Consider the following 12,500-nt stretch of genomic DNA (forward strand, 5'->3'; position numbering starts at 1 on the left):
TGGAATTTGTTTCGCAGCGCCGTAGCACACAAGTTTCAGCTAAAAGTTCCAACGTGTAAAGCCGCTGTTACACGTTGAAACTTTTAGCCCAAACTTATGTGCAACGGCCCTGCAAAAAAAGTTTCAGCAGGCGTTGCACCGTGTAACATAAAAGGTCGAAAATCGTTTGGAAACGTTGAAACTGGTCTCAAAATGTTGTTTACATGGTCTTAGCCGGTTTCTGATTGGCTTACGCAGCGTAGCGTGACAAGAGCGAGGGAGACCAGTTTCACAAAGTGGTGTTACACCGTGAAACTCTTGTTTTTGTTACCACTGCGATCGTTGCGACCGTTCCAGAAGTAGAAAGCGGTTCCACTTTTCGTGAAACTTGTCTCGCAACGGAAATTCAAGAAGTTTCACGAAACCGACCATGTTACAAGGTGCAACGCCTGCTGAAACATATTTCGCAACGACGTTGCACACAAGTTTCAGCCAAAAGTTTCAACGTGTAACAGCGGCTGTAGACAATTCAAACCCCGACGTTTAATTATTAATTATTTTTGTGGTTTATATATTTCTGAGATGCTTTAAGTCTCGAGGTGCTTTAAGTTAGGGGAAGACAGCGACGGTAAAAAAAAAATTAAACAGCACTGAAACTAGTTTTAGATTTCGAATCTCCCTCCAAATTCTGGAGCTTCCTGTGTGGTACTTCGTTATATTACTTACCGACTTCCTGTCGGACAGTCATTGTTATGCAAGCGTCCAATAAAAAAAAATGTTTAAGTCTATCATCCCAGAGTCTCTCCGGGGGCTCACCCGCTGACCAAAAAGCTCGAGGACTATGGGTTCGAGATTGGGAGCCACCAAATCACAAAATTCCACTGCGAAAATAGGTTCAAATGGCGTGCTGATCAAGATCGCGACATTTTTCACAGAAGGCTTTCGTGGTTGGCCATAACGTATGCCGTAATAATAAGAAGAGTATAGCATGAACAGCTGTGATCTGTTCTAGCAAGGCCGAGTGATTGCAGTGGTAGTGGAAATTTCAGCATTCAGTGTTCATGTCCATCCCTTATTTGATCTTATGTTTGTGGTAAGTAGTATTCCTCGCTTACATACGGCTGCATATCATTTGCATAAAATTTGCATATTGCAAATTATAGAGCTTCCATGGGAATGGAACCTTATTAAAAAAGGCGGATTTGATGCAAATGAGGTTGGAACCTCATTAACATCCGCCATTTTGTTTTGGTGAGAAGCGGTCCATACTAATGAGCAGCAGGAATCCATAAATGGGCGTAGCACCGGAAGTCCGCTGCAAATGTCACGCAAACCGGAGATCAGGCCAACATCACGCAAAATGAAAGTTTATTGACAAACCCTAATTTTACAAGTGGGAACGTGTGTGGGTCCGAGTGACCTACCCCGGTTCCCGGAGAGAAACTTGCTACACATTTATTCTAGGTGGTCTTGGACTGCTTGGCAACAATCGGATGAACTAGGACCACGTTTAGAAAGACCAATAGGAAGCAGGGCCGCGTTTAGATCACAGTTAATCAAGGGACTTGTTAAAACACCTTAAAACCTTCAAAAGCAAGAACAATGTTGTCGCAACTGATGTTGAATTGACCGTGACCCTGCACGAGTTTGCAAATTAGTTGCGCATAACTTAATCGAAGGATTTGATTGGTTATCTTCTCCAAAAAAAGTGTGTTTTGTGCAGGGTCAAGGCTAAAACTACGGACAAAAATATGAAACTAAGGGTGTGTTTTTTTGGGAAAACCGCAAAAAGGATTCTTGAATCGAGGAGGATACTTCGGATCAAATCTAAGTCCGGATTTTTGAGATTCACCACTTCAGCGTTTTTTTTGGGAAAGGATTTGAAAAAAGTACTTTTGATAAGCGATTTTCCGTGAAAAATGATACACAGCAGCTACCATACATGACAGTTTAGCCCAAATTTTCTCGCGCCATTTTACCGTGCGATCAAAGACACGAATAGATCGAAAATAGTTAGGTTTCCTGCAAATTCACACCAGAAATTACACTAGAAGTGTTTTTGACAGCAATAATATTGTTAGCACCTTTCCCACATCTAAAAAATACCCTCTGTAATCGATTTGTACCTTAGAACGCATGCTTTTCTCCACTCCTTTCATCAATCGCTAAGGTATTTTTTTTCTGGTGGCATTTTCATTGAAGAATTTCCCCAAAACAAACCGGTTAAACACGATTCTTTTTTTTTTTTTTCAAATTGCACGCAACTCTGGGTTTGTTGGTTTGCATTGTCATGGAAAATAATTCTTTTTCGAATTTTGCGTTTTTTTGACGCTGAAGAATCCATTGATCGGAGATCACAAATCCGCTTTTGAATTTTCCCAAAAAAAACGCACCCTTTGACATATAAGGCTGGAACGTTACCAACCATATTACACCCCCCATATCAAGCCCCGACCAACCATATCAAGCCCCGACCAACCATATCAAGCCCCGACCAACCATATCAGGCCCCAGCAAACAGCAGGATTTCTCAGTCATATGTAACACTTTTTGGCCTCCGTACGGTCAGTAAAAGTCACGAACAGTTCGACGATGAACAAAATGAAAATGAATTCTTAATCCCAAAGCGGCTGTGTTTTATTTTTTATCATCATATCAGATATCAGCTCGCAACTTCGCTCGGCGTGACCTCTGCTCCGTAGCTAACGGTTGTCACGTCTGAAGATGCTACATGTGACAAGATGCATATTCGCTACAGGAAATTGCATTCTTGCTGCAAGCAATTCGTCATCCATCATGCGTTATTTCTGAGTCACAATTGGCATGTGGGACGCTTATATATATCAAGACGGAGGTCCTAGTCTTTATCTTGCTTAGCAACTCACTGGAACACAAGATTTTATTTTGCGTACTTGTAGTCTGTTTATTGTTGTAGTGGACGGATTTTCAAAAGGCGCTCAACTTCAGTTCAGAACTTCATGATTGACGAATGACCACATTCTTCAGTAAATTTACAACGACTGACCAGTAAATTTAAATGCTGGCCGTGTTATGTAAATGTAGGGTTGCTATGGTGTTTATTACTGCGTTAGATTATGTAAAGTTTCTGAACACTATCTGTTATCCTAATTGGTTGCGTTTGTTGAGACTGCAAAGGTGCTCCTTGCAGATGAGACTAAATTTATCATAAAACAGGGGCACCCAACGTCAATTTCGGAAAATATCTGTTCGGAAGACGATTTGAGATCTACAATTTTCGGAACCGTTGTTGTAAAATTTCTTGCTTGCCCGCCTGTCCTAGTATTTTCCAACATAGAAAAAAATGGTATAATCGTCTATTTTAAACGGACTTTTACCCTAAAATGGACACCTAGAATTTTCGGGATCTCTTTTCTGGCTGAAATTTTCGACAAGGTAAGTTTTGATCCCTATAATTTTCGAATCACTAGACTTTCAGCTAGGAAATCCGAACAGATGAAAAATTTTGAAGGGATAAAAAATATGCCGATATCTACCTTTTAAATACTATAATACCTTTAACATTCATTCATGTTTAAGTGGTTTTGAACTATATTCTCGTTGGGTGCCCCTGATAAAAGCATAACTTGCCTACGTGGCACGGAAAATCACGACAAACATGTGCGTTGTCCTTTGTCCAACGACACAATGTTTTGGCTCATGTTTCTATGGCGTTCATTACTGCTCAAAACACTTTGAGCACATTTTGGACGTACAGACACCTTTGACAAGTCCAGGGGGTCATATTACAGTAGAAAAGATTACGCCGTAAATGTTACGTCGTGATCTTTGCGCTTCCTATTAAAAGTTTGTTTCCGTCACCTGGACGTGCCGGAAATACAAGCAGTAAATATCAATTCGTAAAATTACGACGTAATTTTCATAGGCAACCTAATTCACGTCGTAATTACGCAACGTAAAATTATAGTCACGTAACATTACGTCGTAAAATCTCAACGTAATATTACGCCGTTCAAATGCAAGAGTACAAAGTTCAATTTCTATGGAATTTTACGTCGTAAATTTACAACGTAAATTTACAGCGTAAACTTAATAAGTTAACTTAAATTTGTTATTTTCAAGGTACGCCCATTCTCGATGTTTAACACGTTAACGTTCTCGATGTTAAATTAGTAATCATTTTCAGTGTTTAATAAGTCAACATCCTCAATGTTTTTTTGTTACTTCCAAAGTACAAGCATTCTCAATGTTTAATAAGTTAACGCTCTCAGTGTTCAATTAGTTATCATTCTCAGTGTTTAATAAGTCAACATCCTCAATGTCATTTAAGAGGTTTTAATAAGTTAACATTCTGACTTAATTGGTGCTTTAATAACAACATTTTGAGTGTCTTAAGTGCGGGAGGGGCTGCACTAATAATTGATAGTACCAATTCTATTAGAAAGCCCCAAGTTGGGCTTTCCGCAAGTTATTTGTCAAATTTTCGTATTTCGAGCAACTTTTCCCGTTTCGAGCAACTATTTGCATTATGAGATTTTATTTTGTTTTTGTTCTTTGGTTCTACAAATTGGATTTTTTAAAGCAACTTTTAACCAACTTTCGTTAGAGAAAGCAACTTTGAACATTTTAAAGCATCTTTTAAGCAAAGTTTTGGAAATCCCGAGCAACGTGAGGAAGGCCTCGGCATCCGGTCATGTCAAGAGGGGGGAGCACTCCCCCTGCACCCTCCCCTATATCCGCCCTTGTTTTAAATGCATTACATTAACTGGCAATCAATGTATTGTTCATTCTACTGTCTACAAAGCCCCAACAGCAGCGCTTTTTGCTTTTTCTTTTCAGCCTTCCAATACAATAACAACAAACTTAGTCTCCTTATTTGCAACACAACATCATTAATATCATTCTTCCTATCTCCAGGAAAAATGGTAAAACGGGCAGAGATTTCCTATAACAGGAGCGGCGAAAATTGCGAGTCTCTGGGGGTTCAGGCACGTATGTTACCTGGGAAGAACCTTTTGGACTGTACTCCTTTAAAGTGCCATTCCTTGGGCTTTTGAGTCTTTCGGATAGGATATTGGCCGGGTTTCAATGTTAACGGCTTGGAAAATTTACTTGTATTTTTATAAAGATATTTATTTTTCAAAAATCTGACCGTGTTCTGTAAAACGTTGAAATTTGTCTGGATCCGCCTGTGATTAAAAACCAAATTACAACATGCACAAACTTATAAGGGGTTCCCAAGATGATAAAATCTAAGTCACCTAAGTACGTGATCGAGTCAATTAAAATCCGTTTTAGAATCAAATGTAAACAACAACAACACTACTGACAGGCAAGTATGCAGCCCGCCGAACAAGATAATGTCAGAAATTATGTTAACATTCCCCTCATAACTTAAATTCACTCCTACACGCATGTCCTTCATTGATAAAGTGATTACTTTTCTACGTTTATTCGAGAAAAAAGCTGGAAAAACTACCACTTTTTGTCCGCAACACATATCATTTCGTATATCGCAGGATATACGTTGAGTACGCACGACATATATTGAGCGCGCTATTGCCATATTTGCATGCCGTTTATACGAGAGAAAATATGTAAGCCGCGAACACCCCGTATAAATGGTACAAAATCTACGTTCACTGCTTTCTTAAGCCGCGGCTGATCCTGGCCTGTGAGTTTATACTCGTACGTCGCGGCCAGAGTAAGCCGCGGCTTATTTTCTCTCGTTTAAACGGCCCGAATGTGATTTCACTATTCATTTTTCCATTTTGTCATGCCTCTGTCCAGTTATTGATCATTAATTATATAGCTGCATCAAAATCCAATATTGCCATCAGATCTATTTTTTATTAATTTTTGCCAACCGTCCAAATTTAAAATAAATTGGATAGTTTTTGCTGAAACGTTTACTTCAGCTTTGAAGAAACCGTTCAATGCGAGGGAAATCTGGGACGCTTTCCTTTTGTCAGAACTGGCCGACCAGGCCCATCAGCTTCGCAAAACAAATGCAACAATTTGAAATAACACTTGCATGATAATCCCTGGCATCCTTCTACATAATCGTGGAAGTGTGTTTCTGTAAGGGCGTCGTAGAGTTAGTCCTCCCAAAAGCCTAGTCTGTCTGGTAAGTTCTATCAAATGGAAAGCGACCCTGGATAACCCTGGATACTTTCCATCAACCATTCAACCAATCAAATAAATGAAACGAATATTGGTCAATAAGGTTGCAGCTGTTATCACTGCTTTCAAACATCAGCGAGTGACCACCGCTCGCAGGGTTTTTACTAATGTGCGTGCCATGCGAGTCATGCGAGCCATTAGGGGCGAGCCATGCGAGTCATGGCTGCGCGCCATGCAAGCCATGAATGCGACTCAACATGCGAGTCACACAGTTATTGAAAGCTAACCGTTTTAAAATGGGTACTTAGACTTAATAACTATTTATCAGCGCTATTTGAAATGGGTGCTTAGACTTAAATGCGAAATTCGCATGGTTCGCATGGCTCGCACATTAGGCAGACCCTGTTTTGTGTTGATAATGGCAGAATTTCCCGTTTTCTGACGACTCAGAGTGTAGAAAGGAGTCTTCAGCTAGGTTTCTAGAGATAAATGCTACTGAATATCTCGAGATGAGGGAGAATAATCAGAATAAGGATACTCAAAGAAGCAAAAAAAATTGGGTTAAAGTGTTTGACCTGTGGCGCGCTGAGCGAAGCGAATTGAGAAAGCTTGTCCTTGAGGAGATTCCCGAACACGAGCTTGACGATGTTCTTTGGATGCTATATAATTAATAGGTAACAGGAATACATGCTTGTCCAATTTGGAAATAATTGGACTCAAAAAATTCCTCGGAATGCCAATTTGGACTCGACCTGCGGCCTGACGTCCCATTTTGGCTTTCCTCAGAATGTAGTACAGAATGTAGTACTATTACATATACGAATTTCGTCATAATATTGTCATAGTAGCTGTGGTTCCACGAGGCAAAAGTCGAGCAAATTAGAAAGCATTACATCGGTCAAACTATCATGATATATAACATTTGGCCGAGTTTTTACAGCATATATTCTGTCACAGTGTGCATTTACAGAAACACATTTTTATGTTGCAGGTCAATCTGTGAACAAGCTATCTCGTTAGACGGGCCGAAAAGGGTACTTTACCGCTAATCAAGATCATAGTTAATAGAGGCGAATGGTCATGAAACCCGTCAAATATTAAGTTTTTGTTGTCTTTTTGGGTCTTAATAGTGCACAAAACACAATAGCTGTTTACTCTGTAATGAGGAACTAATGAATAAAACGCGTTGGCTACATAACTCATGCACAGTGTATGAGTGAAAAACAAAAGATTGTGCACGGGCTTTGATTTTCCAACATAAATCTTGGCATCTTTTGTTTGCTCCTTTGACGTTTGCTGAGCGTCAAAATCAGTCCCCTCTCTTAACTATGTCTAGATCAAACGGCTATTTCATCCCTTGAATGCTCCTAGTAGAATGCATTGCCCATCTCACACTTATACCAGCATGCACACAGCCAGCCAAACAAGGTTAAATTTTGAGCTGTCATTGTTTCCGAATAGATCTCCACTGAATTAAACTGTCAGTGGGTGCCCCACAAAGTTGAAATAACAGACAGATAAATAGTGGATGTTTGGTGCATTTGAAATTCACCAAGCGTTCACTCTTCGTCTGTCATTTCAACTGACAGTGTAGTGTCTCCCTGCAATAATTCTGATAATGATAGGCCGTTGTTTTCTATTATAATACATGTAGTTGTCTCAGATGTTGCCACTGATCCCCTCAATCTGAAATGTTGGCTTGGTAAGGCCAGCAAAGCAAAGGCTGCAAGGAAGAGTACCTGAAAAAATAAATTGATAAACAAAGGGGAGTCAATCTCACAATTTGCTAGGGCTGTACCTGAAAATTACAACACATTTCAGAGTTTCAAGACATTAACACCACTAGCACCCTCTAAGGTGAATAACATATTTTTTGGTAGTAATAATTTCCCTTAGAAATTATTAACCGTTTCATCTGCAAATGTTGGTACCATTTTGAATATGGAAAGAATATTGAGAATTAAACAACACTTAAAAAATTTTGTTTTTCTTTTCAAGCTAAAACATCTGGCTTGTTATGGTTAGCTTATTCAAGGGAATAGTTCAAGTTTATTTTACATTCGGCATTCTACTTAATAGTTCTTAAATATTGTATCTTTCTGTCAGTCTTATGACAACGCAGTTGATTTTGTTCGTATACTTTCAAACCCTGTACAAAAAAGGGTAATAGTGAGGAATAAGTCCCAAATTTTACTGTCGGCCGACTGTCGGCCCACAGTTGGGCAACAGTCGGCCGACTGTTGGCCAATTGTCGGCCAACAGTTTGTGTTATGTTTGAGGCCAAAGTGTTGGCCAACAGTCGGCCCACAGTCGGTTACCTGTCGGTAACGCGTCCGTAACCTGTCGGCGGGGCAAACTAAAATGTTCGTAAGCATTTACTTTTCTTTTGCTTCTAAACTACGCGAAAAGAGTTAAAGGCAGTTCATAACGATACCTTGAGCAGCACTTACACTACTAATATGGCTTTTGTCCACAGTTTTAGCGTTGGCTAGCGATACTTGCTCACATTGTTACCTATTGACTTATCCGCCATTTTGAAATTTTTAATCAGACATACATGACGTATTGTTAACTATAGTTTCGCAAAGCATGATAGGGCGATTGGATATCTACTTTTGGCTGCGCATTCGTTGCCCCAATCCTAAATTACTACTATCAGGAGATGGAGTTAAAAAAAAAGCATTTTACCGTTCAAAGAGGATCAGACAGATAGGTAAGAAAGATACGATCGACAGATTTCTGTTTACTGTTTTGGATTTTATTTACGGTCAATTTTGGACTACTTATCAGTGTCGGCTGACTGTTGGTAATGTGGCGGTAATGTGTCAGTAGCCTGTTGGCCTACAGTTGGCCGACAGGTTACCGACAGCCGAATATGGGAGCCATTGTTCACTATTGCCCAAAAAAGAAGCGAAATTTCAGAAAGAGTAATTATTTCCAATTTATGTTCGATTCCTATTCTTCTTATTTAAAAAGTGGTTAGTGAAAGCCAAGCAATGATAACTCTCAAGAACTACTCTCAAATTTCACTGAGATTAGAAATAATTTTAGATTTTATGTGAATAATGATATTACACGTACCTCGGTGGTGTCTGTGGTAAAGAATGTTCTTTGAACTGTCCTTCCTTGGGGTCCTCTAATTCTAACTTGGACTGTGTCAACATTCTCTAATGGCTCTTCTGGCAGCTGGTCTAGGGCTACACTTATTTCATGTTGATTAGCCTTTAAATATGATATTGAAAAGTCTGATTTGTTATTTTGAACAATAAAGCCCCAATATGAACAGCATTTCTTGAAATATAACACCACATCTACATTTTAATCATAGCAGCAGAACACAAAATGTTTGTTCTGTAGCTCACTTTTAAAGGATTTGTACATTTAGTAATGAGAAGTTCATAGATTACACTGATCCTGTTTGGAGAACTTTGATTTCCATTTATGAGTCCTTGTGTACTAAAGGTAGCCTCAGATAGAACAATATATATTTTCCTACAGAATAACAATTTGTCCTTTATACTGTGATGTATTACCTCAGCTGCTACTCTGCGTCTTTCCATTGTTTCCTCCTCCACTAACCTCCGATGATCCTGGTAAGAATCAAAGTAAGAAATTGTTTGAATGTTAATGTACCATCGTCATCTTTGCACCAAGGAGTATTGTCAATACCGAATCAAGTCTAGTGTTATAATTTATTATAAATACATGTAACTTTCCATAATGTGCCATAGTCATCTTTGAGTTAGGAAGTACTGTAAAAACCAACTCAAGTCTAGTTATACTTTCTTATAAATAACTGTCCATTTGTAGACTTTATTCTTGTGGTCCCTCAGCTTATATTAGTTGTTGACGAAGCTCAGTTGTCATTGTCTTGCAATTGGTTTTGCTAAAGGTGCCCATGGCCTGCTGGGCACCTCAAAGCTTCACAGTTCAGGAACTCATAATTCAAGATGCTGTGTACCTTACCCTTTCTCTGTCTATGGCAAGGCTTTCTTGGTATGCCTCATCTTGTCTCTGTCTTATTTCTCTATTACTCCTACATACAATGTAAAGATAAAATAACATCACTTTAAAGATACATGTAAAGTTAAACCTTAACTTGGTCACTACGCATACATGTAATTGTCTGACTCACTACGAATGTTTTCCAATCAAGTGGTCCGTCGACAGTACAAGTCAGTTTTGAATTGTTTGGTGTGCATAAGTGAAATTCTGTTACTGCCCAATATGCAAAACTGTTCATTTTGGGATTGTAAAACCATCTAATTCTAATACATGTATATATAGCTGTACCTTATTATTTTATTGTTATTGTATTGGGGGGCTGAAAAGAAAAAGCAAAAGTGCAGGGGTAGTTGACAGTAGAATGAACAATAAATTGATTGCCAGTTAATTTAATACGGTAGTGAACCATTTAAAACAAGGGCGGATATAGGGAGAGGGCCTTCCTATAAAGTAGCTCGAGAATTCCAAAACGTTGCTTAAAAGGTGCTTTAAAATATTCAAAGTTCTTTTCTGTAACGAAAGTTGCTCAAAAGTTGCTTAAAAAATTAAAAAAAAAATCTGATGCAAAAATATGCAATCTGTAGAACGCCACTGTAGAACGCCAAAATAATACTCATAATGCAAATAGTTTCTCGGGCGAGACGGGAAAAGTTGCTCGAAATACTAAAATTTGCCTATTGACTTGCGGTAATTATAGTCGTAATATAGAATTGTTATTAACAATTATTAGTGCACCCCCTGCCCCACTGATAAGACACTCAAACGGTTGTTATTAAAGCACCAGAATGGTAACTTATTAAATGACATGACTTATTAAACACTGAGAATGATAACTAATTGAACACTGAGATCGTTAACTTATTAAACATTGAGAATGCTTGTACTTTGGAAGTAACAATTTTAAGTAAAAAAAAACATTGAGGATGTTAACACTGAAAATGATTACTAATTTACCATCGAGAACGTTAACGTGTTAAACATCGAGAATGGGCGTACCTTGAAAATAACAAATTTAAGTTAACTTATTAAGTTTACGCTGTAAATTTACGTTGTAAATTTACGACGTAAAATTCCATAGAAATTGAACTTTGTACTCTTGCATTTGAACGGCGTAATATTACGTTGAGATTTTACGACGTAATGTTACGTGACTATAATTTTACGTTGCGTAATTACGACGTGAATTAGGTTGCCTATGAAAATTACGTCGTAATTTTACGAATTGATATTTACTGCTTGTATTCCCGGCACGTCCAGGTGACGGTAACAAACTTTTAATAGGAAGCGCAAAGATCACGACGTAACATTTACGGCGTAATCTTTTCTACTGTAATATGACCCCCTGGACTTGTCAAAGGTGTCTGTACGTCCAAAATGTGCTCAAAGTGTTTTGAGCAGTAATGAACGCCATATGTTTCTGCTTGTGAGACCTACAGCGATCCAAAATCCTCTGTGTATAACGTTTGGTTCTGTGAATGAGTCACCGGCATCCAATGGGCCACATGAAAAAAAAATCGTGTGCATTATCTGTAGGATGCGATGCAGGGAGACGGGCAGTTGTCCTTTATCTGAGATAAAGATTTATTTCGGCAGGTGGTGTAGTTTACAGATGCTTAAAATCATTTCGATCTTGTGGCGTTGAATTTTGTAAAGAAAACTTTGATCGCGGACGTGCTATCTCCGACATCCAAATAACTGCACGTAATTTGATAATATGGACAGATTCAACAGCCAAGAAAAGAAAGCAAGAGTACCAGTTAACTTTTTGCCTCCAATACAAAACATACTCACTCTACTAACCAATGTGAACTTTTCTTCAAATTTATTGGCTACAGCTAATAATATAGAGTTGGTGACAACTTGACAGACAACTACAAGAGGTTTCAGTTTTGCGAAGTGTCGTTGTATTTCAGACGTTCTCATGCAATCAGTGTTCCAATAAATAATGTCGACTATCAATGTAATGGAGGCACAGTTAGCCCTAACGGATAAGCAAAACTTAACGGTCATCATAAAAAAGGTTTTCGGGATGAGAAATTAACCCTTGTCCCTAACCCTTCCTGAGACTAGTGAATGTACTATTGTAGCCTGACATCATGTATATATCGGCAGCGAACGATCAGCTGGAATGGTGAAATCGATTTTATCCAGTACATTTACTAATTTAGTACACACCGATAAAGTCCTGTGCGTAATTGATATAAGTGATTAGAATCTGCATTATATTACTTGCACCAGCCGGTGACAGCTTTGCGAAATAAAGGCATGTTTATTGAGCTTGAACGTATCACGAACTAGTGATTATTCTGTGATCACACTTCAATCGAAAGTGCCCCATTGTGCTTGCAGCTTTTTATACATTCCTCATTGACCGCGAATGACACCAATGCCTTTCAGATACCTTGAGTCGTAAA

General features: G+C 38.7%; 1 protein-coding gene across 1 annotated transcript in view; it reads left to right on the top strand.

The window, feature by feature from the left end:
- Positions 1-12,500, top strand: part of LOC138023267 (neuropilin-2-like) — a 104,889-nt gene that overhangs the window by 59,553 nt on the left and 32,836 nt on the right. The window lies entirely within an intron of this gene.

The sequence above is a fragment of the Montipora capricornis genome, chromosome 11 (genome assembly GCF_036669925.1).
Source record: "Montipora capricornis isolate CH-2021 chromosome 11, ASM3666992v2, whole genome shotgun sequence".
Lineage (NCBI taxonomy): Eukaryota > Metazoa > Cnidaria > Anthozoa > Scleractinia > Acroporidae > Montipora > Montipora capricornis.